This window comes from Apodemus sylvaticus, chromosome 2 (assembly GCF_947179515.1).
Source record: "Apodemus sylvaticus chromosome 2, mApoSyl1.1, whole genome shotgun sequence".
Taxonomy (NCBI): Eukaryota; Metazoa; Chordata; class Mammalia; order Rodentia; family Muridae; genus Apodemus; species Apodemus sylvaticus.
Window position 1 is genome coordinate 99,889,164 of NC_067473.1, and position 23,445 is coordinate 99,912,608.

At 40.9% G+C, this 23,445-nt stretch overlaps 1 long non-coding RNA gene across 2 annotated transcripts in view; it reads right to left on the bottom strand.

The window, feature by feature from the left end:
- Nucleotides 1-23,445, bottom strand: part of LOC127677182 (uncharacterized) — a 326,506-nt gene that overhangs the window by 59,363 nt on the left and 243,698 nt on the right. The window contains exon 3 of one of the 2 annotated variants that reach the window (XR_007976503.1): nt 5,237-5,335. The exons of the other annotated variant lie outside the window; for it this stretch is intronic. This is a non-coding gene — a long non-coding RNA (uncharacterized LOC127677182). Of the gene's footprint in view, nt 1-5,236; nt 5,336-23,445 lie in introns of those variants that run through there. 2 annotated transcript variants of the gene reach the window in all.

The window sequence follows — 23,445 nt, forward strand, 5'->3', positions numbered from 1 at the left end:
CCCTGCCCCTGTAAATCCCATAAGCCATCTCCCCTTCCCCAGTCAATCCTCCCCCACTTCCCTGTCCTGGTATTCCTATTCTAAAAGTAGAAGGACTTTTTTGAGTTTGAGAAAAAAAGTTTGAGACTATTTCAGAAACTTTTAGAAATTCTGTCTTTGTCTTAGGACATTTAACAACTTTTATCTACTACAAATCAACAAGTACAACCAAAACCTTTAAAGTCAAACATCCTTATTATATTTTCCTATCAAGTGTTGAATATTGTGAATTAATGATTTAAGTGAAATAGAAGAAGAGAGATATGGGAAAGTAGGAAGGCAGTTAACAAAAAACTAAGAATGTGTGAAGAAGTCTTATGAAAACTCAAAAATCTATAAGCCAATTATAAATATTTTTAAAAGAGTTTGAGGAGTGGTTACCTCTATGTTTGTACAATGCTGCTCCCAGAAGCCATGGGATAACAAATGAAATTCTCAGTGCCAGGCATAGGCTTCAACCCTATATGTTATTGGCCAGGAAAGCTCTCAAAGTAGCCAAAATAACACAGGCTATTATCAGCATTCTTGGCTGCCCACCATAGTGGTCATTAGATACTACTACTGAAGATACATGGGTTTTGAATGCAGAACATAGAGAAGTCAATCTCAAATTGGATTAGAAACTTCCTTCCTGATGGATAGCTTTCATAGTGCTGAAAGACCCAATCTATGCTGCTAAAGAAGAAAAAATATCAATTGTCTATCCAGTGCTGGACACAGTTGACTTGCAGGCAAAATGTCCCCACTTGTACAACAGTGGCATGCCAGACAACAACCATTTTCTGATGGAAGATGGGATTTCATCTTAAGTACTGCAAGGATGGCCAAAAGCCCACGGGTAGGGAAGTCATAGACTCTAGCGGGGGAAATTGTTTTCTAGATGTTTTTACTAAATGATCATGTTGTCAAACTGCCTTCTAGATATTTCTATTTATAGACATAAATCAGTGCTGTTCTTAACCTTAGAGAAGTTTCTTTTCACAGACAGCAGTAGGCCTTCATCAAAGCTGTAAGCAAGAGGGGGATTCAGATCTATTTGGATTGTTTTAAATTCTCACCTGTCCCATACAGAACACCCTGTCCAGACTCCCATTACTACTGAACATAGCTGTGAGATCTGAAGTGACAGATCATGACTTTATTCAAATATAACTTGCTTCTATTTGTATTTTTTGTAGAACAAAATTCGATCTTGATTGTGTGAATATGGAACCATTTAGGCAAATATCTATAGTAACAAAAGTGATGGAGCTTCAGTCCACTGTCACCCCTGCAAAGGATGTCAGCAGGGTCTCAGGCCATGAGCTCAGTGGGAACATTACCTTGCTATAGACCTCTGAGTCTCCTAATAGCATGTGGTGCATCGCTTTCCATATGAGTTTTCTGCATAACAAATGACCATTGGGAAGCATCCTCATGCTTGCACCCTGCAAGACTAGGACTGATGTGGCAGGTTTCTCAACTCAGAATCTTTGAAAGTCTAAATTGAAAGGAAACTGGAAATTTTATTTTCAAATGTTGTCAAAGACCAGCTTTGATATCCAAGGTAAACTGAGGCAGGGCATTAAAAACAATTGATGTCTCCAGAAGATTTTCTCTGGGGAAATAATGGCTGAAATAATTCTCTGAAGTTGGCAAAATTCCTGTGGCTGGCAGGAAACTCTGGGGCTGTCAAGAAAAGGGGGAAATCCCCCCCCCTCTCTCTCTCTCTCTCTCTCTCTCTCTCTCACACACACACACACACACACACACACACACACACACATACATTTGGGGATGTAGTGAGCTTCAAAAAACTTCAACAATTGTCTTTTATTTTCTCCCACTGCCACACAATTTTTTTTCATTTGGTTTTTTCAAGACAGGGTTTCTCTGTATAGCCCTGGCTGTCCTGAACTCACTTTGTAGACCGGGCTAGCCTCAAACTCAGAAATCTGCCTGCCTCTGCCTCTCAGAGTGCTGGTATTACAGGCATGCGCCATCACCTCCCGGCTCTGCCACACAATTGAGCATCACTTTCAAACAATGGTTCTTCCTTCTACAAAGTAACCATTAACTTCCGTGTTTGGAAATAAAGGTACATATTAACAGTGTGTCAGTAGTCCAGCCAAAGGGATTAAAGGTGTGTACTAAGGGCTGAGCCACACCCTAATTAGAAACAGGTTCAAATATCCTCTAACAGGATCTGATGGCAAAGACTAAACAAGGGACAGCTAAATCTTGAAAGAATGTGGAGTAAAAGGAACACTCATACATTCCTAGTGGGAATGAAAGTTCATCCAGCCACTATGGAAAAAAGTGGGGTGGATCCTCAGGAAGAAATCTACCTTGATATGCAGCTATACCACTCTTGGACATATACCAAAGGGTACTTAATCCTACCACAGAGACACTTGATCAACCATATTCACTGAAACATGTGAACTATTTGTGCCCTCTGTCCCATGGATTCTCTTTGCACTATATATAAACCTTACCCTTCTTGGCCAGTTTCCACCATATTAGCTTGAGACCCATGTCTGCTTCTGCACTCAATTCCTTTGTCCTCCTTTGTAAAGCCCAGCCCATACTATCCCCATGCTTAGTGCACTTCAGACCTTCGGTGCATTTTGAAGAGCTCCTCTCTGAGCTGTGTATGGCAAAATTTCTTGTCTTGGGGCTGGGATCAGGTACCAACTTTGCAGTGGTCATCCTTGCTTGCACATCTACATTGCATTCAACATGGAAGCATCCCTGTCTCGTACATCTTCTGTTCTATCATCTTGTCAATCTTTTTGTCAGAGTATACTGAGTATCCTGTCATAATGAGAGGGCCCTTCTGCTGCATTGAAGCAAAGTAACAATGTTAATGAATAGAAAGTTAAGGTATAAGTTAATAAAAAAGAGAACAAAGTATAAATAAAAATATAAATTAACAGAACTATATGCAAAAATAGATGAAGATGTGGAGCTTAGAGTCTGGCAGAAAATTTGGTCATCCATGTAACCCAAGCTATGTGTCTAGAGGGCGGCAAACTCAAGACCCTCCTGCCTCAGCCTCTTACATGTTTGAATTATTAGAATTCATCACCATGCCTGGCAGAATTGTAGTTCTTGAACATAAAAATTAAATAAAGTGAGCATACTTCAAAAAGGAAGGCAAAACATAAAGAATAACTTGTTAATTTCAGGTCATACATATTTGTTTTGCCCTATCAACTCATCTTTGAACTGTAGCTGGTTAAGGTATAAGTTAATAAAAAAGAGAACAAAGTATAAATAAAAATATAAATTAACAGAACTATATGCAAAAATAGATGAAGATGTGGAGCTTAGAGTCTGGCAGAAAATTTGGTCATGTACAGTGAACGTGTATAATAAAACAAAAGGATTCACCTCTCTATGGCACTGACCTGGAAAAAGAAACAGTGAAGATAAGCTGTGGAGGAGGGAATTTTCCATCTTTCCTTTGTCTTCCCTTTTTCCCCACTTTCTTCTTTCCTTCTCATACTTTCTTCTTTCCTCTTCCTCCTTTTTCCGGTTCTTTTCTTTCTCTTCTTCCCTCCTGCCTCCCTCTTCCTTCTTTCTTCCTTTTCTCCACATTACAATGCTACTTACTGTTCCTTCATATCATGTCTTCTTATACCTTTATTTTCTTATTTAATTAAAATAATACTGTCACATCCCACCTCAAAAATCTTGGTAGGAAATCCATTCTTCTGATGAGTTAAACCTAGGAAGGAGGTCAGAAGAAAGATTGTATGAAGAAATATTTACTTCTCCATCTACCTATATGAAGATATAACCATCTATCTGTCTTATAATTTCTCTGGGGAAGGATCAATAGATTTGATAGTTAGCTTTTTATCACCTTAAAAAATATAAAATATCTGTCTTTTAATAATAGTAGATGTTTTTAAGAAATACACAAAAGATGTATCTGGGCACATATCTGTTATAGGCTTCTTTTCTTCATTTTTGAACTACTGCATACCCTGCAGTATTATTTCTGTTCAGTAGAAGAAATTCCACTCACCGGTTCTACTTAAAGACAATGGACTGTCAGGGTGGCTCTGTGGGCAAAGTGCTTAGCCCCATAGATGTGAGGACACACATCTCAGGTTCCCACAAAAATCCAGATGCAACAGCAGCATGAACTGTATTTGGAATGATGCTGTAGCTAGATGAGAGATAGAAACAAGAGAATCTCACAAGAGCCTGGCCTAAAAAGCATTTCATGGTAGGAGTAAAAAACACACCTTGTCTCAGACCTACACCCAAATTTGTCTTCTGATCTCTACCCACATGCCCCAAAGGGCATGAAGAGAACTTACCCTTAAAACATAAACATGAACAAATACACAAACATATGAAGACATATCATACACACAGATCTAAATATGGACCTAAAAAAATAAGATAGTATGACAAGAATTTTGATGACAAAAAATTGAATCATTTTTCTCAATTCCCTCTCAGATAATATTCTCATTGTGTGTGTACAATTTTGAGGGATCAAGTTGTTCTTGAAATAATTTACATTCTATACATAGTGCATCCACAATTCACACCCCCACCTAACACCTCAAAAAGAGTAGAGGGTAAGTATTTAATAGAGTGAAACACAAGAAAAAGCTGGGTGGTGGTGGTGCACACCTTTGACCACACCATTCCAGAGACAAGGGTGGGAGGATCTAGTCTATAAAGTGAGCTTCAGAACAACCAAGAATAGATAGAGAAATGCTGTCTCACAAAAATGTGTTTAGACGGCTCCTTTAAGACACATGTGATGCTCTAGTGAATTTCCTGCTGACACCAACTCCCTGTGGGTGAAAGAGGAGCAGGTGAGCTTTGGGCAGCAGTATACTCTGTGAGCTGATTTGCATATGGGGTCATTATACAACAGCCAAGGCTCCTATAAGGGCTGCTGCCAGGAGCCTAAAAAGCACCTCTCTTCCAGCTCTCAGAGATGGAGACAGACACACTCCTGCTTTGGGCTCTGCTTTTCTGGGTTCCAGGTGAGGATGCAGAAAAGTGTTGGGGAGCAACTTCTGTGGCCATCATGACCTTTTATGCCTGAGGGTTCTTGGTCATTGTAATTACTGCATATGTAATGTCTGTGTTTATCATTCCAGGCTCCAATGGTGACATTGTGCTGACCCAATCTCCAGCTTCTTTGGCTGAATCTGTAGGGCAGAGGGCCACCATCTCCTGCAGGGCCAGCCAAAGTGTCAGTGCATCTGGATATAGTTATATGCACTGGTATCAACAGAAACCAGGACAGCCACCCAAACTCCTCATCTATCGTGCATCCAACCTAGTATCTGGGGTCCCTGCCAGGTTCAGTGGCAGTGGGTCTGGGACAGACTTCACCCTCACCACCAATCCTGTGGAGGCTGATGATGCTGCAACCTATTACTGTCAACATAGTAAGGAGCATCCTCCCACAGTGCTCTAGGGCTGAGCAAAAACCTCCTGGGATTGCAGCTCACTGAGGCTCAGTCTCTCAGTTCTCCTTTATTCTCTGACATCCCAACACAGAGCTCAAGGCTTATGTGGAAAAATATCTAAAATATTGAAATAAGGTTTATAAGCAGATATATATGTGTGTATCCCATTCTTGATGCTTTGTAATTTAATTATTTCCAAACAAAATATATGATTGTTTTAATTATCATTTATCATTTAAATTTTTATTAACACATAATTATCTCTGGATTATTTTCCCTTCTCCCCTCACTCCCTGACCACATTTCTGCATATTCCCTCACCTGCAGAATCCTTCTTTGATGTTCCAGTCACTGAGTTTACTGTCTCTATAATCCTGAAAATAGGAAAAGATAATAAATACAAATTGTGTCACTATAAAACAGTGTTACATGTATAGCAGAGGACTACCAGGCTAGTATTCAATCAGAGATGGTGCACCTAACCCTCAAGAGACAGGAGTCCTAGGGAGTTCAGATATCAGGTGGAGTGGAGTCATAGGGGAAGGAGACATCCTCATGGAGACAGGATGTGGGGAGGAAGATTGGGTTGTGGAACAGACAAAAGGTGCAGGGGGTGTAGAGGAATAAAATCTGGAGTGTGCAAAAATAAATAAATAAGTATTTTTTAAAAAAATAGTGTTAACTAAGACATTTATAGGTGTGTGTGTGTGTGTGTGTGTGTGTGTGCTTAAATGAGTGTGCAACAACCTGCAGAAGTTAGTTCTTTCTTTCCACCAGGTCCACACAGAGAATCAAAGTCAGCTCATCAGGCCTCTGTGAGCATTCTTCCTGGTACTGGGTGAAAAACCATGCCATCCTGAGGTAATATTTCCTTACTTGTTTTTTTTTCCTACATTCTTTGCTTACATTCCAAATGATTTCCCCTTTCCTGGTTCTCTCATCCCTATAAGACCCATAAGCTCTCTTCCCTCAGCCCATTCCCAATTAAACACCTCCCACTTCTCTATCCCAGTAATCCCCTACATTGCTGCACTGAGCCTTTCCAGGACCAGGGCCCTCTCCTTCCATCTTCTTGAGAATAATTTGATATGATAATTGTGTCTTGTGTATTCAGAGCTTCTGGACTAATATTCACTTATCAGTGACTGCATTCCATATGTGTTCTTTTGTGATTGGATAACCTATCTTAGGAAAATATTTTTCATTTTCTACCATTTGCCTAAGAATTTCATAAATTCATCTTTTAAATTGCTGAGTAGTATTCCACTGTGTAAATATACCACATTTTCTGTTTCCATTCCTCCATTGAGGGACATCTGGGTTCTTTCCAGCTTCTGGCTATTATAAATAGGGCTGCTATGAACATAGTGGAGCATGTATCCTTATTACATGCTGGAAAATCCTCTGGGGATATGCCCAGGAGTGGTATAGCAGAGTCCTTCAGAAGTGTTGTGCCCAGTTTTCTGAGGAACTGCCAGACTGATTTCCAGAGTGCTTGTACCAGCTTGCAATCCCACCAGCAGTGGAACAGTGCTCCTCTTTCTCCACACCCTTGCCACCACCTGCTGTTTCCTGAGATTTTAATCTTAGCCATTCTGACCAGTGTGAGGTGAAAGCTCAGGGTTGTTTTGATTTGCATTTCCCAAATGACTAATGATGTTGAGCATTTCTTAAGGTGCTTCTCAGCTATTCAAAATTCTTCAGGTGAAAATTCTTTGTTAAGCTCTGTACTCAATTTTTTAATAGAGTTATTTGGTTTTCTGGGGTCTAACTTCTTGAGTTCTTTGTATATATTGGATACTAGCCCTCTGTCAGATGTAGGGTTGGCGAAGATCTTTTCCCAATATGTTGGTTGCCATTTTGTCCTTTTGACAATGTCCTTTGCCTTACAGAAACTGTGTAATTTTATGAGGTCCCATTTGTCAATTCTTGATTTTAGAGCATAAGCTATTGGTGTTCTGTTCAGGAACTTTCCCCCTGTACCGATGTTTTCAAGGGTCTTCCCCAGTTTCTTTTCTATTAGTTTCAGTGTGTCTGGCTTTATATCGAGGTACTTGATCCACCTGGAGTTGAGCTTACTACAAGAGAAAAGAATGGATCAGTTTGCATTCTTCTGCATGCTGACCTCCAATTGAACCAGCACCATTTGTTGAAAAGGGTATTGTCGTGACCACCCTCACCAGCAAGGAATGACGCAACATAGGAAGATCTTCTTCAAGCAGTTTACTCAGGATCCCTGTACAAGCTTCTTCTGACCCCGGAGAGAATAAGCCAAGCCCTTAAATACTAATAGCTAACCAATCAGGCTTAGCCATATGGGCATTGCAGATAGACTGTATTCATGCGGAAGGCGCAAGACTCAATAGGCTTCAGCCAAATAAGGAGTTGTTTATGACAGGGAGCCCACCAGCAGGAAGGCAGAAAGCAAAAACTGGCACCATTTTAAGGGCAAGGTAGCAAACAATTCCCTACAGTTCTCCCTTTTTCTTTTTAAACATGCATTCAGGTGAGAGTAGAGGTTTGCCCATTGGGTGGACTCATGGACCTTGTTTCGATGCCCTTCTGAGCCATCAGCCCAGTGGATTTTGTCAAACCTGTCTGGTACCTTTTGCTCAGAGAAGGGTTCTGGGGTACCAGCCTGTGTGCAGTCAAACATGCTCCCCTCAAGGGCTCTCCAATCATGGGCCCCTGAGTGCAGTGCTTAGCCTCACATCCTGAACGTGGAAAGCATCTTATTAGGCCTACATGGCTGCCAGCCAGGCCTGGGGGGACTGTCCAGCTTCAATGGATGTGAATGCCTGTACCATCATTGCAGCCTGTCTTTGTTGGATAAACCTCATTCTGCAGATGCACCACAGGCAAACAAATGAAAGTACTATCAAAAGGATGGCAAGGGCATACTTGACCAGGATCCTGATCAGTAAAATTTTCTCCAGCGGAGGTAACATTAAACCCTGTGCTCTGCTTCCTGCCAGTCACGAGAGACTCTCCTCCATCTTGGTTTCAGACTCCAGAGAGATCGGACAGACTGAGGTACACAAACATAACCCAAGGCCAACATCGCGGGGGTCTAAGCCTGACGGGCGTTGGCCTGCACCCAGGCCCTGGGCTGTTCGGGGGGCCATTGGGGTGGCAACCCAGCCAGGAGTTTTTTTGCCCGCGCCGGCGCACGCCGCCATTTTGCCTATAGGACACCAGAGAGCTCTAGCAGGCAAAGCCATAACAGGCATAGCCTGAGGCTAACAAAGCGGGGGTCTAGGCCCCAACAGGCCCTGGACTGACCCCAAGAACTGGGCGGCTTGGTGGGTCATCTGTGTGTCAACCCACCCAGAAGGTTGTTAGCCCAGCAGACTCTGCCAGCACTTTCAGGGAGCGCGAGCGCACACGCCCGCGATCCTGGCCACCTGACAGACCCAATTAACAGTCATAACCCGAGGGGAACTTTACTCTGACCTTGGCCTTCCAGGCTTCTACCTGGACCAAGGGCCTGAGCCGCCAGGCTAGCCTTGTGTGCGCCAACCCGGTTGGGAGATCGGCTGCCCAGCAGAGTGATCAGCAGGCGGAAAAGGTCCCCGCAGCATACACCATCAGCACTCCCTGAAGGTGCAAATGGGCTCCATCTGGTTCACAGACACAATCTGGGGCAAAGCACACTAGCTCTGCAAGGGCACCCAAGAGGAAGACAGCACATCAGCAATCAGCTACAGGGGTAACCCAGCCATATAGTGTTGCAGTAATAGCCCCAGAGCCCCTCAGGAGGCCCAAACAACAGCCAGGGACAAGACCAACTAACTCCAGAGAACAAGATGGCAAAGGGCAAATGCAGGAATGCTACTAACAGAAATCTAGGCAATATGGCAGCATCTGAACCACACTCTCCAACATCAGCAAGTCCTGGTTATGCCAACACACCAGAGAAACAAGATTTGGATTTAAAATCACTGATCATGATGCTGCTAGAAGAACACAAAAAGGACATAAATGAATCTTTTAAAGAAATACAGGGGAACATGAATAAGCTAGAAACCCATATAATGGAAACAGAAAAATCACTAAAAGAAATGCAGGAGAATAAGGCTCAAGAGATAGAAGCCAATAAAGAAGAAACGCAAAAAAAAAAAAAAAAAAAAAAAAAAAAAAAAAAAAAAAAAAACTTAAAGAAATGCAGGAGAACTTGAGTCAAGAAGCAGAAGTCATGAAAGAGGAAACACAAAAATCTCTTAAAGAATTACAGGAAAACACAAACAAACAAATGATGGAACTGAGCAAAACCATCCTGGATCTATAAACAGAAGTAGAAACAACTAAGAAATCACAAAGGGAGACAACTTTGGAGATACAAAAACTTGAGAAGAAATCAGGGGCCATAGATGCAAATATAAACAACAGAATACAAGAGATGGAAGAAAGAATTTCAGATGCCGAACATACCATAGAAACCATTGACTCAACAGTCAAAAAAATGCAAAATGCAAAAAGCTTGTATCCCAGAACATCCAGGAAATCCAGGATACAATGAGAAGACCAAACCTAAGGATTATAGGTATAGATGAGAGTGAAGATTTACAACTGAAAGGGCCAGCAAATATCTTTAACAAAATTATGGAAGAAAACTTTCCCAACTTAAAGAGAGAGATGCCTATGAATATACAAGAAGCCTACAGAACTCCAAACAGACTGGATCTGAGCAGAAATAACTCTCGCCACATAATAATTAAAACCCCAAATGCACTAAACAAAGAAAGAATATTAAAGGCAGTAAGAGAAAAAGGCCAAGTAACATAAAAAGGAAGACCTATCAGAATCACACCAGACTTCTCACCAGAGACCATGAAGGCAAGAAGATCCTGGGCAGATCTCATGCAGACTCTAAGAGAACACAAATGTCAGCCAAGACTACTATACCCAGCAAAACTCTCAATCACAATAGACGGAGAAAACAAGACATTCCATGACAAAACCAAATTTACACAATATCTTTCCACAAACCCAGCTCTACAAAGAATAATAGGAGGAAAACTCCAATACAAAATGGGAAACTACACCCTGGAAAAAGTAAGATAGTAACCTTCCTTCATCAAACCCAAAAGAAGATAATCACTCAAATATAAAAATACTATCAAAAATGACAGGAAGTAATAATCTCTATTCCTTAATATCTCTTAACATCAATGGACTCAATTGCCCAATAAAAAGACATAGACTAACAGACTGGATAAGGAAACAGGACCCTACATTTTGCTGCATACAGGAAACACACCTAAATGTCAAAGACAAAAACTACCTTAGAGTAAAAGGCTGGAAGACAAAATTACAAGCCAATGGTCTCGGGAAACGAGCCGGAGTAGCCATTCTAATATCAGATAAAATCGACTTTCAACCTAAAGTCATCAAAAGAGACACTGAGGGACACTTCTTGCTGGTCAAAGGAAAAATCCACCAAGAAGAACTTTCGTTTCTGAACATCTATGCTCCAAATACAAGGGCACCCTCATTCGTAAAAGAAACTTTACTAAAGCTCAAAGCACACATTGCACCTAACACAATAATTGTAGGGGACTTCAACACCCCACTCTCCTCAATGGACTGACCAGAAAAACAGAAACTAATCAAGGACACAGTAAAACTAATTGAAGCTTTAGACCAATTGGATTTGACTGATATTTATAGAACATTTCACCCTAAAGCAAAAGAATATACCTTTTTCTCAGCACCTCATGGTACCTTCTCCAAAATCGACCGTATAATTGGTCACAAGAAAGACCTCAACAAATATAAGAAGATAGAACTAATCCCATGCCTCCTATCTGATCACTATGGAATAAAAGTGGTCTTCAATAGCAACAGAAACAACAGAAAACCCACATACACGTGGAAATTGAACAATACTCTACTCAATGACACCTTGGTCAAGGAAGAAATAAAGAAAGAAATTAAAGACTTTTTAGAACACAATGAAAATGAAAACACAACATACCCAAATCTATGGGACACAATGAAAGCAGTGCTAAGAGGAAAACTCATAGCCCTGAGTGCCTCCAAAAAGAAAATGGAGAGAGCATACATTACCAACTTAATGACACACCTGAAAGCCCTAGAACAAAAAGAAGCTATTTCACCCAGGAGGAGTAGAAGGCAGGAAATCATCAAACTCAGGGCCGAAATCAATCAAGTAGAAACAAAGAGAACCATACAAAAAAATCAACAAAACCAGGAGCTGGTTCTTTGAGAAAATCAACAAGATAGATAAACCCTTAGCCAGACTGACCAAAGGGCACAGAGAAAGTATCCAAATTAACAAACTTAGAAATGAAAAGGGAGACATAACAACGGAAACTGAGGAAATCCAAAAAATCATCAGATCCTACTACAAGAGCCTGTACTCAACACAACTGGAGAATCTGGAGGAAATGGACAATTTCCTTGACAGATACCAAATACCAAAATTAAATCAGGACCAACTAGACCATCTAAACAGTCCCATAAAGCCTAAAGAAATAGAAGGAGTCATAGAAAGTCTTCCAACCAAAAAAAGCACAGGACCAGATGGTTTCAGTGCAGAATTCTACCAGACCTTCAAAGAAGAGTTAACACCAATACTCTTCAAACTATTCCACAAAATAGAAACAGAAGGAACACTACCCAATTCCTTCTACGAAGCCACAATTACGCTGATACCAAAGCCACACAAAGATCCAACAAAGAAAGAGAACTTCAGACCAATTTCCCTTATGAACATCGATGCAAAAATACTCAATAAAATTCTTGCCAACCGAATCGAAGAACACATCAAAACGATCATCCACCATGATCAAGTAGGCTTTATCCCGGGAATGCAGGGTTGGTTCAATATACGGAAATCCATCAATACAATCCACTACATAAACAAACTCAAAGAACAAAACCACATGGTCATTTCATTGGATGCTGAAAAAGCATTTGACAAAATTCAGCATCCTTTCATGCTTAAAGTCTTGGAGAGAACAGGAATTCAAGGCCCATACCTAAACATAGTAAAAGCAATATACAGCAAACCGGTAGCCAGCATCAAACTAAACGGAGAGAAACTTGAAGCAATCCCACTGAAATCAGGGACCAGACAAGGCTGCCCCCTTTCTCCTTATCTTTTCAATATTGTACTTGAGGTACTAGCTCGGGCAATTCGACAACATAAGGAGGTCAAAGGGATACAAATTGGAAAGGAGGAAGTCAAACTATCATTATTTGCAGACGACATGATCGTCTACCTAAGTGACCCAAAGAACTCCACTAGAGAGCTCCTACAGCTGATAAACAACTTCAGCAAAGTGGCAGGTTACAAAATCAACTCAAGCAAATCAGTGGCCTTCCTATACTCAAAGGATAAGCAAGCTGAGAAAGAAATTAGGGAAATGACCCCCTTCACAATAGCCACAAACAGTATAAAGTATCTTGGGGTGACTCTTACCAAACATGTGAAAGATCTGTATGACAAGAACTTCAAGACTCTGAAGAAGGAAATGGAAGAAGACCTCAAAAAATGGGAAAACCTCCCATGCTCATGGATCGGCAGAATCAATATAGTTAAAATGGCCATTTTGCCTAAAGCACTATACAGATTCAATGCAATACCCATCAAAATCCCAACTCAATTCTTCACAGAGTTAGAAAGAGCAATTGTCAAATTCATCTGGAACAACAAAAAACCCAGGATAGCTAAAACTATTCTCAGCAACAAAAGGAAATCTGGGGGAATCAGTATCCCTGACCTCAAGCAATACTACAGAGCAATAGTGTTAAAAACTGCATGGTATTGGTACAGTGACAGGCAGGAGGATCAACGGAACAGGATTGAAGATCCAGAAATGAACCCACACACCTATGGCCACTTGATTCTCGACAAAGAGGCTGAAAACATCCAATGGAAAAAAGATAGCCTTTTCAACAAATGGTGCTGGTTCAACTGGAGGTCAGCATGCAGAAGAATGAGAATTGATCCATCCTTGTCTCCTTGTACTAAGCTCAAATCCAAATGGATCAAGGACCTCCACATAAAGCCAGACACTCTGAAGCTAATAGAAAAGAAACTGGGGAAGACCCTTGAGGACATCGGTACAGGGAGAAAGTTTCTGAACAGAACACCAATAGCGTATGCTCTAAGAGCAAGAATTGACAAATGGGACCTCATAAGGTTACAGAGTTTCTGTAAGGCAAAGGACACCATCAAGAGGACAGATCGGCAACCAACAAATTGGGAAAAGATCTTCACCAATCCTACATCAGATAGAGGGCTAATATCCAATATATATAAAGAACTCAAGAAGTTAGACTCCAGAAAACCGAACAACCCTATTAAAAAATGGGGTACAGAGTTAAACAAAGAATTCTCACCTGAAGAAGTTCGGATGGCGGAGAAGCATCTTAAAAAATGCTCAACTTCATTAGTCATTAGGGAAATGCAAATCAAAACAACCCTAAGATTTCATCTTACACCAGCCAGAATGGCTAAGATTAAAAATTCAGGAGACAGCAGGTGTTGGAGAGGGTGCGGAGAAAGAGGAACACTCCTCCACTGCTGGTGGGGTTGCAAATTGGTACAACCACTCTGGAAAGCAGTCTGGCGGTTCCTCCGAAAACTGGGCACCTCACTTCCAGAAGATCCTGCTATACCACTCCTGGGCATATACCCAGAGGATTCCCCACCATGTAATAAGGATACATGCTCTACTATGTTCATAGCAGCCCTATTTATAATTGCCAGATGCTGGAAAGAACCCAGGTATCCCTCAACAGAAGAGTAGATACAAAAAATGTGGTATATCTACACAATGGAGTACTATTCAGCCATTAGAAACAATGAATTCATGAAATTCTTAGGCAAATGGATGGAGCTAGAGAACATCATACTAAGTGAGGTAACCCAGACTCAAAAGGTGAATCATGGTATGCACTCACTAATAAGTGGTTATTAACCTAGAAAACTGGAATACCCAAAACATAATCCACACATCAAATGAGATACAAGAAGAAAGCAGGAGTGGTCCCTGGTTCTGGAAAGACTCAGTGAAACAGTATTTGGCAAAACCAGAACGGGGAACTGGGAAGGGGTGGGAGGGAGGACAGGGGAAGAGAAGGGGGCTTACGGGACTTTCGGGTAGTGGGGGGGGGGGCTAGAAAAGGGGAAATCATTTGAAATGTAAATAAATTATATCGAATAAAGAAAAAAAAAAAGAAAGACCTCAACAAATACAAGAAGACTGAACTAATCCCATGCCTCCTATCAGATCACTATGGTGTAAGAGTGGTTTTCAATAGCAACAAAAACAACAGAAAGCCCACATACACATGGTGGCTGAACAATACTCTACTCAATGACACCTTGGCCAAAGAAGAAATAAAGAAAGAAATCAGAGACTTTTTAGAATTTAATGAAAATGAAGGCACAACATACCCAAATCTTTGGGACACAATGAAAGCAGTGCTAAGATGAAAACTCATAGCCCTGAGTGCCTCCAAAAAGAAAATGGAGAGAACATATACTAGCAGCTTAGTGACACACCTGAAAGCCCTGGAACAAAAAGAAGCCAATTCACACAGGAGGAGTAGAAAACAGGAAATCATCAAACTCAGGGCTGAAATTAATCAAGTAGAAACAAAGAGAACGATACAAATAATCAACGAGTCCAGGAGCTGGTTCTTTGAGAAAATCAACAAGATAGATAAACCCTTAGCCAGACTAACCAAAGGGAACAGAGAAAGTATCCAAATCAACAAAATTAGAAACGAAAAGGGAGATATTACAACAGAAACTGAGAAAATCCAAAAAATCAATAGATCCTACTAAAAAGCCTATACTCAACACAACTGGAGAATCTGGAGGAAATGGACAATTTCCTAGACAGATACCAAATACCAAAATTAAATCAGGACCAAATAGATCATCTAAACAGTCCCATAACCCCTAAAGAAATAGAAGGGGTCATAGAAAGTCTTCCAACCAAAAAAAGCACAGGACCAGATGGTTTCAGTGCAGAATTCTATCAGACCTTCAAAGAAGACCTAACACCAATACTCTTCAAACTATTTCACAAAATAGAAACAGAAAGAACCCTACCCAATTCCTTCTACGAAGCCCTAATTACGCTGATACCAAAACTACACAAAGATCCAACAACGAAAGAAAACTTCAGACCAATCTCCCTTATGAACATCGATGCAAAAATACTCAATAAAATTCTTGCCAACCGAATCCAAGAACACATCAAAACGATCATCCACCATGACCAAGTAGGCTTTATCTCAGGGATGCAGGGTTGGTTCAATATAATCCATCAATGCAATCCACTACATAAACAAACTCAAAGAAAAAAACCACATGGTCATTTCATTGGATGCTGAAAAAGCATTTGACAAAATTCAGCATCCTTTCAGGCTTAAAGTCTTGGAATGAACAGGAATTCAAGGCCCATACCTAAACATCATTAAAGCAATATACAGCAAACCAGTAGCCAGCATCAAACTAAATGGAGAGAAACTTGAAGCAATCCCTCTAAAATCAGGGACTAGACAGGCCTGCCCCCTTTCTCCTTATCTTTTCAATATTGTACTTGAGGTACTAGCTCGGGCAATTCGACAACATAAGGAGGTCAAAGGGATACAAATTGGAAAGGAAGAAGTCAAACTATCATTATTTGCAGATGACATGATAGTCTACCTAAGTGACCAAAAAACTCCACTAGAGAAGTTCTACAGCTGATAAACAACTTCAGCAAAGTGGCAGGTTATAAAATCAACTCAAGCAAATCAGTGGCCTCCCTATACTCAAAGGATAAGCAGGCTGAGAAAGACATTAGGGAAATGACCCCCTTCACAATAGCCACAAACAGTATAAAGTATATTGGGGTGACTCTTACCAAACATGTGAAAGATCTGTATGACAAGAACTTCAAGACTCTGAAGAAGGAAATGGAAGAAGACCTCAAAAAATGGGAAAACATCCCATGCTCATGGATCGGCAGGATTAATATAGTTAAAATGGCCATTTTGCCAAAAGCAATATACAGTTTCAATGCAATACCCATCAAAATCCCAACTCAATTCTTCACAGAGTTAGAAAGAGCAATTATCAAATTCATCTGGAATAACAAAAAACCCAGGATAGCTAAAACTATTCTCAGCAACAAAAGAAAGTCTGAGGGAATCAGTACCCCTGACCTCAAGCAATACTACAGAGCAATAGTGTTAAAAACTACATGGTATTGGTACAGTGACAGGCAGGCAGATCAATGGAACAGGATTGAAGATCCAGAAATGAACCCACACATCTATGGCCACTTGATCCTTGAAAAAGGGGCAGAAAACATCCAATGGAAAAAAGATAGCCTTTTCAACAAATGGTGCTGGTTCAACTGGAGGTCAGCATGCAGAAGAATGCGAATTGATCCATCCTTGTCTCCTTGTACTAAGCTCAAATCCAAATGGATCAAGGACCTCCACATAAAGCCAGATACTCTGAAGCTAATAGAAAAGAAACTGGGGAAGTCCCTTGAGGACATTGGTACAGGGAGAAAGTTTCTGAACAGAACACCAATAGCATATGCTCTAAGATCAAGAATTGACAAATGGGACCTCATAAAATTACAAAGTTTCTGTAAGGCAAAGGATACCATCAAAAGGACATATTGGCAACCAACAAATTGGGAAAAGATCTTCACCAATCCTACATCAGATAGAGGGCTAATATCCAATATATATAAAGAACTCAAGAAGTTAGACTCCAGAAAACCAAACAACCCTATTAAAAAATTGGGTACAGAGTTAAACAAAGAATTCTCACCTGAAGAATTTCGGATGGTGGAGAAACATCTCAAAAAAGGCTCAACTTCACTAGTCATTAGGGAAATGCAAATCAAAACAACCCTGAGATTTCACCTTACACCAGTCAGAGTGGCTAAGATTAAAAACTCAGGAGACAGCAGGTGTTGGCGAGGATGTGGAAAAAGAGGAACACTCCTCCACTGCTGGTGGGGTTGCAAATTGGTACAACCACTCTGGAAATAAGTCTGGCAGTTCCTCTGAAAACTGGGCACCTTACTTCCAGAAGATCCTGCTATACCACTCCTGGGCATATACCCAAAAGATTCCCCAGCATGTAATAAGGATACATGTTCTACTATGTTCATAGCAGCCCTATTTATAATTGCCAGAATTTGGAAAGAACCCAGGTATCCCTCAACAGAAGAGTGGATGTAAAAAAAATGTGGTATATATACACAATGAAATACTATTCAGCCATTAGAAACAATGAATTCATGAAATTCTTAGGCAAATGGATGGAGCTGGAGAACATCATCCTAAGTGACGTAACCCAGACTCAAAAGATGAATCATGGTATTCACTCACTAATAAGTGGATATTAACCTAGAAAACTGGAATACCCAAAACATAATCCACACATCAAATGAGGTACAAGAAGAATGGAGGAGTGGCCCCTTGTTCTGGAAAGACTCAGTGAAGCAGTATAGAACAAAATCAGAACAGGGAAGTAGGAAGGGATGGGTAGGAAAACAGGGGGAGGGAAGGGGACTGATGGGACTTTCGGGGAGTGGCGGTCCAGAAAAGGGGAAATCATTTGAAATGTAAATAAATATATCAATAAATTAAAAAAAAATGTGCTAATACCAGGAGAAAATGTAAAATACTTTCCCTCACTCGCCCAGACTGAGGTTCTGGACTGGCATCCTGTCCAGGGCCAAAGCTGGCCCCAATTTACGCAATAGCAATAGGGTGCTCATTTAGGCTGACTAGGTGTCCCATCCTCAGAGCATTTTTCTGGCCACCATCCTGTTATCCAAGAGGCATTGGTGGATATGCAAGGTCCGGGCACAATATCGGGCAAATCAAACCATCCTGCTGTCTGATTGTACAATTTTATACATTGAGATTTATCACTAATATTCTTAACTAAAAGGAAGCACAAGCTGCCTGGCAAACTAAAATTTCTATTTTCATTTACACTTCCCTCCTCTTTATCTAAAGGTGAATAAGGTATATCAAGAAACTTTTTAGAACTAAAAAGACAAGGAAACAGCTTAGCATCATGGCGTACTGGCATGGGTCTCGGGAACACCGACAAGATCCGCCATCTTGGCTCCATCTACACCAGCATCAACATCTCGCTGAGAATCAGTAACAGCAGGAGGATCTTCATTTTTATTGTAGTGTCTGGTGAGCCGCTCAGGCACCCACAGTGGATCTTGTTGAGTCTGAGGAAACACACAAACAGAACCTCTCGCCCACGCCAACACTGGATCAGGGTCATGCCATAATCCAGTAAGCATATCCTTCCATTTAACATAACCCTTCAAGGTATTATTAGGGCATTGGTGCCGATCAGCTGCAGCCAAACCATCATTATCCAGATTCAAAAAATTTAAAGTAAATAATGCCAATGAGAGTCGTTCTTTGGGTGTTCTACCATACCCAATTCCCCCTTTTTGTTTTGTTAAACATTCCTTAAGGGTACAATGAGCACGTTCAACAATGCCTTGGCCCTGAGGATTATAGGGTAGACCATGATTCAAGATTATATTCATTTGCTTGCAAAAGGATTGAAAAGACTAAGCTATATAGGCAGGTCCATTGTCTGTCTTAAGCTGTTGAGGTTGCCCCCAAGCCGCCCATGCTTCAAGGCAATGTGTAATAACATTACGTGTCTTCTCTCCACTCAAGGCTGTAGCATGAATGATGCCAGAACAAGTATCCACAGAAACATGAACATATTTTAAAGTTCCAAATTCAGAAATATGAGTAACATCCATCTGCCAAATTTTTAAAGGTAGCAAACTTCTTGGATTAATTCCTAAACCAGGGGGATGATTATAAACAGCACATTGTTGACATTCGAGCACAATTTGTCTGGCATCTGCTCAGGATAATCCAAAACTTCATTGCAAGGTCTTTGAAGGAACATGAAATTGCTTATGAAAAATTCGGGCATTTTCCAAAACAGAACTCAAAAAGGCATATTCCATTCTAGTGCAATGATCCAGATCATTTCCTTCACTTAATGGGCCAGGCAAGCCTGTATGAGCTCGAATATGTTGTATAAAAAATTTTGACTCTCTCAGTCAAATGATCTTCTGTAACTCTCTCAGTAACTGACAAACAGTATTGCTTTGTTTTATAGGTCCAGCCACCTCTAGAATTTTTACAGCATTTACCACATATGCCGAATCCGAAAGCAAATTGAAGGGAAAAAAGGCATTTTTTAAAGACTTCCAAGACAATTTGCAACTCAACCACCTGTGGAGAATTTGGCTGGAATTGATACAGGACTGGTTTCTGATGTTCTACCATATACACCCTACATTCAGTTTTTGATCCATCTGTAAATATACTGGGAGCATCTGGCAAAGGATTTTGTGCAGTTACTTTTGGAAACACAACAGGATGTTCTTTAAAAAAGAAAAGCAAAGGATGCTTGGGATAATGATTATCTATAATACCATGGAAACTACAGCACAATATGGCCCAGTCATCAATTGCTCCACATGATTTTTGCACTTGAAAAGCAGTATATGGAATAATCAGGGAGGCTGGATATCTCCAAAAAAAAAACTGCACGCACTGTTGTATTCCATTAAGGGCCAATTTTGCAACAGCAGTGGGGTAATGCTCTATGGATTTTGCTGGTGAGGCTTTAGGATGAATCCATAATAAGGGTCCTGCCTGCCATAACAGCCCTGTAGGCTGCAAAAAGGTAGGCAGAATGCATAGGATGATATCCAAGTCCTCTGTGCAACGATATAGTACTGCATCCTGTAGTCCTTGCTCTACCTTCCTCAAAGCCACTCCAGCCTCCTTAGTTAACTGTCTAGGAGAATCCAGGGCTGAATCACTGGCCAAAAGATTGAATAATGGCCTTAATTCATAATTAGGTATTTTCAAATAGCTTCGGATCCAGTTTATATCACCCAACAACTTCTGAAAGTCATTAAGTGTCTTGAGATTATCCTTTCTAATTTCAATCTTTTGTGGGACTACTGTAAGAGGATCCAATCTTGCTCCCAAATAAGAGACTACACTGGTTTTTTGAACCTTATCAGGGGCAACAAACAATTGCTTTCTTCTCAATAATCTTATTAGCTCTTCATAAGCCTGATCCAAAACCTTCTCATCTTTATTACTCAGAAGGATATCATCCATGTAGTAGATGCATCTTACTCTGGAATATTGCTCTCTTAGAGGAGCGATGACAGCACTCACAAATAATTGACACATAGTGGGGCTATTAGCCATGCCCTGGGGTAACACTTTCCATTCATACCTCTTATCAGGTTCCTCATGATTACAGGAAGGGACGGTAAATGCAAACCGCTCCCTGTCTTTAAGGCAGAGAGGGATTGAAAAGAAACAGTCTTTTATATCTATTACTATGACTGTCCAATGGCTAGGTAAGGCAGACAACAAGGGAAGGCCTCGCTGCACTGGGCCCATCACTTGCATTTGTTGATTAATAGCGCAGAGGTCATGAAGCAGCCTCCATTTTCCTGTTTTCATTTTTATAACGAAAATGGGTGTGTTTCAAGGAGATACTGAGGTTTGAATGTGCCGAAGGAAGAGCTGTTCACTTACTAAGGAATGAGCTGCTGCAAGCTTTTCAGAGGAAAGGGCCATTGAGGAACACACACCGGTTCCTCTGTCTTCCCTGTGATGGGAATACCCTCCTCAACGGCCCCTAGAAAAAACCCAGACCTTGCCAATTGGGTCTTTGTTGAGCAACAACTGGGATAGTTCTTCCTTGTAAAAATTTCCCAATGCCCCTTTTTCTTTTTTTCTTTTTTTTTTAATTGATATATTTTTTTATTTACATTTCAAATGATTTCAACTTTTCTGGGTCCCCACTCCCCGCAAGTCCCATAAGCCCTCTTCCGTCCCCCTGTTCTTCCATCCACCCTTTCCCACTTCCCTGTTCTGGAATTCCCCTATACTCTTGCACTGAATCTTTCCAGAACCAATGCCCCTTTTTCCTTTAACACTCTCTGCCTTTTCTGATCTTTCCTCTTGTAAGATTTCTAAAGCAGTTTGTCCATCCTCTACGGCCTTACAGCATTTTTGATCTTCTAAACAGGCCCTAACAAGCTTCCAAATAGGTCTTACTCCTCCTTTGACTGTGCCCTGATCCCAGGCAAAGTCCAGATCCTTCCCTAACCTATCCCAGCAGGCAACCGTTAGGCTGCCATAAACAGCGAACCAGGGTGCCACAGTATTACATTCATTAAGAAATCTCTCTAAGGTCAATTTCTTGATCTTTAAATTCTTTGATAAAAGCAGCTCCTGAAGAGCCAGAAAAATTGGATGAGACTGTGAGGTCCCCATTTTAAAAACTAAGGCTCTAAGTCCTTTTACTTGCAATCACCGGGGGTGCACGTCAGTCAGCAAAGCCAGAACACGACTCTCAAAGAAAGAACGCAGGCAAAAATGTAGCAACACTGCTATCAGAGCAGGGTCCATAAATTGTAAACCTTTTGTTTTCCACTGAGTTGCTAAACTCGTGAACTTAAACCTCGGTCCGAAAGACCACAGACTTTACTTTCAGTTTGCTTTCCACAAACTTTTCGCTCCCTCTTTGTCTACAGAGAGGAGCAGGCTACCCGCTTTTCATGGTCCCTTATGTCCCAACTTACCTTGGGAACTTACCAGTGCACTACCTTGACTGCAAGAAGTTCTGATCCTTGAACCCCCGAACAAGGAGAGTTCCCAGGTTTCAGCACCAGTTGTCGCGACCACCCTTGCCAGCAAGGAATGACACACCACAGGAAGATCTTCTTCAAGCAGTTTACTCAGGATCCCTGTTTAAGCTTCTTCTGACCCCGGAGAGAATAAGCCAAGCACTTTAAACACTAATAGCTAACCAATCAGGCTTAGCCACGTGGGCATTGCAAATAGGCTGTATCCATGCGGAAGGCACAAGACTCAACAGGCTTCAGCCAAATAAGGAGTTGTTTATGATGGGGAGCCCGCCAGCGGGAAGGCAGAAAGTGGAAACCGGTGCCATTTTAAGGATGTGGTAGCAAACAGCTCCCTACAGGGTATCTTTTTTTCCACTGGACGTTTTCAGCTCCTTTGTTGAAGATCAAGTGGCCATAGGTGTGTGGGTTCATTTCTGGATCTTCAATCCTATTCCATTGATCTGCCTGCCTGTCACTGTACAAGACAGAACTCAACAGATATAAAAAGATCGAACTAATCCCATGCCTCCTATCAGATCACTATGGAGTAAGAGTGGTCTTTAATAGCAACAAAAAACAACAGAAAGCCCACATATAAATGGAAGCTGAACAATACTCTACTCAATGATACCCTGGTCAAGGAAAAAATAAAAAAAGAAATCAAAGACTTTTTAGAATTTAATGAAAATGAAAGGTACAGCATTCCAAAATTTATGTGACACAATGAAAGCAGTGCTAAGAGGAAAACTCATAGCCCTGAGGTATTCCAAAAAGAAACTGGAGAGAGCATACAGTAACATCTTACTGGCACACCAGAAAACCCTGGAAGAAAAAGCAGCTAATTTACCCAGGAGAAGGAGTAGACAGGATCATCAAATTCAGGGCTGAAATCAATCCAGTAGAATCAACGAGAACCATACAAATTATCAACAAAAGCAGGAGCTTTGAGAAAATCAACAAGATAGATAAACCCTTAGCCAGACTAATCATAGGGCACAGAGCAGTATCCAATTTAATAAAATTAGAAATGAAAAGGGAGATATAACAACAGTAACTGAGGAAATTCAAAAAATCATCAGATCCTACTACAAAAACCTTTACTCAACACAACTGGAAAATTTGGAGGAAATGGACAATTTCCTAGACAGATACCAAATACCAAAATTAAATCAGGATCAATCTAAACATTCCCATAACCCCTAAAGAAATAGAAGTGGTCATTGAATGTCTTCCATCCAAAAAAGGCACAGAACCAGATCATTTTA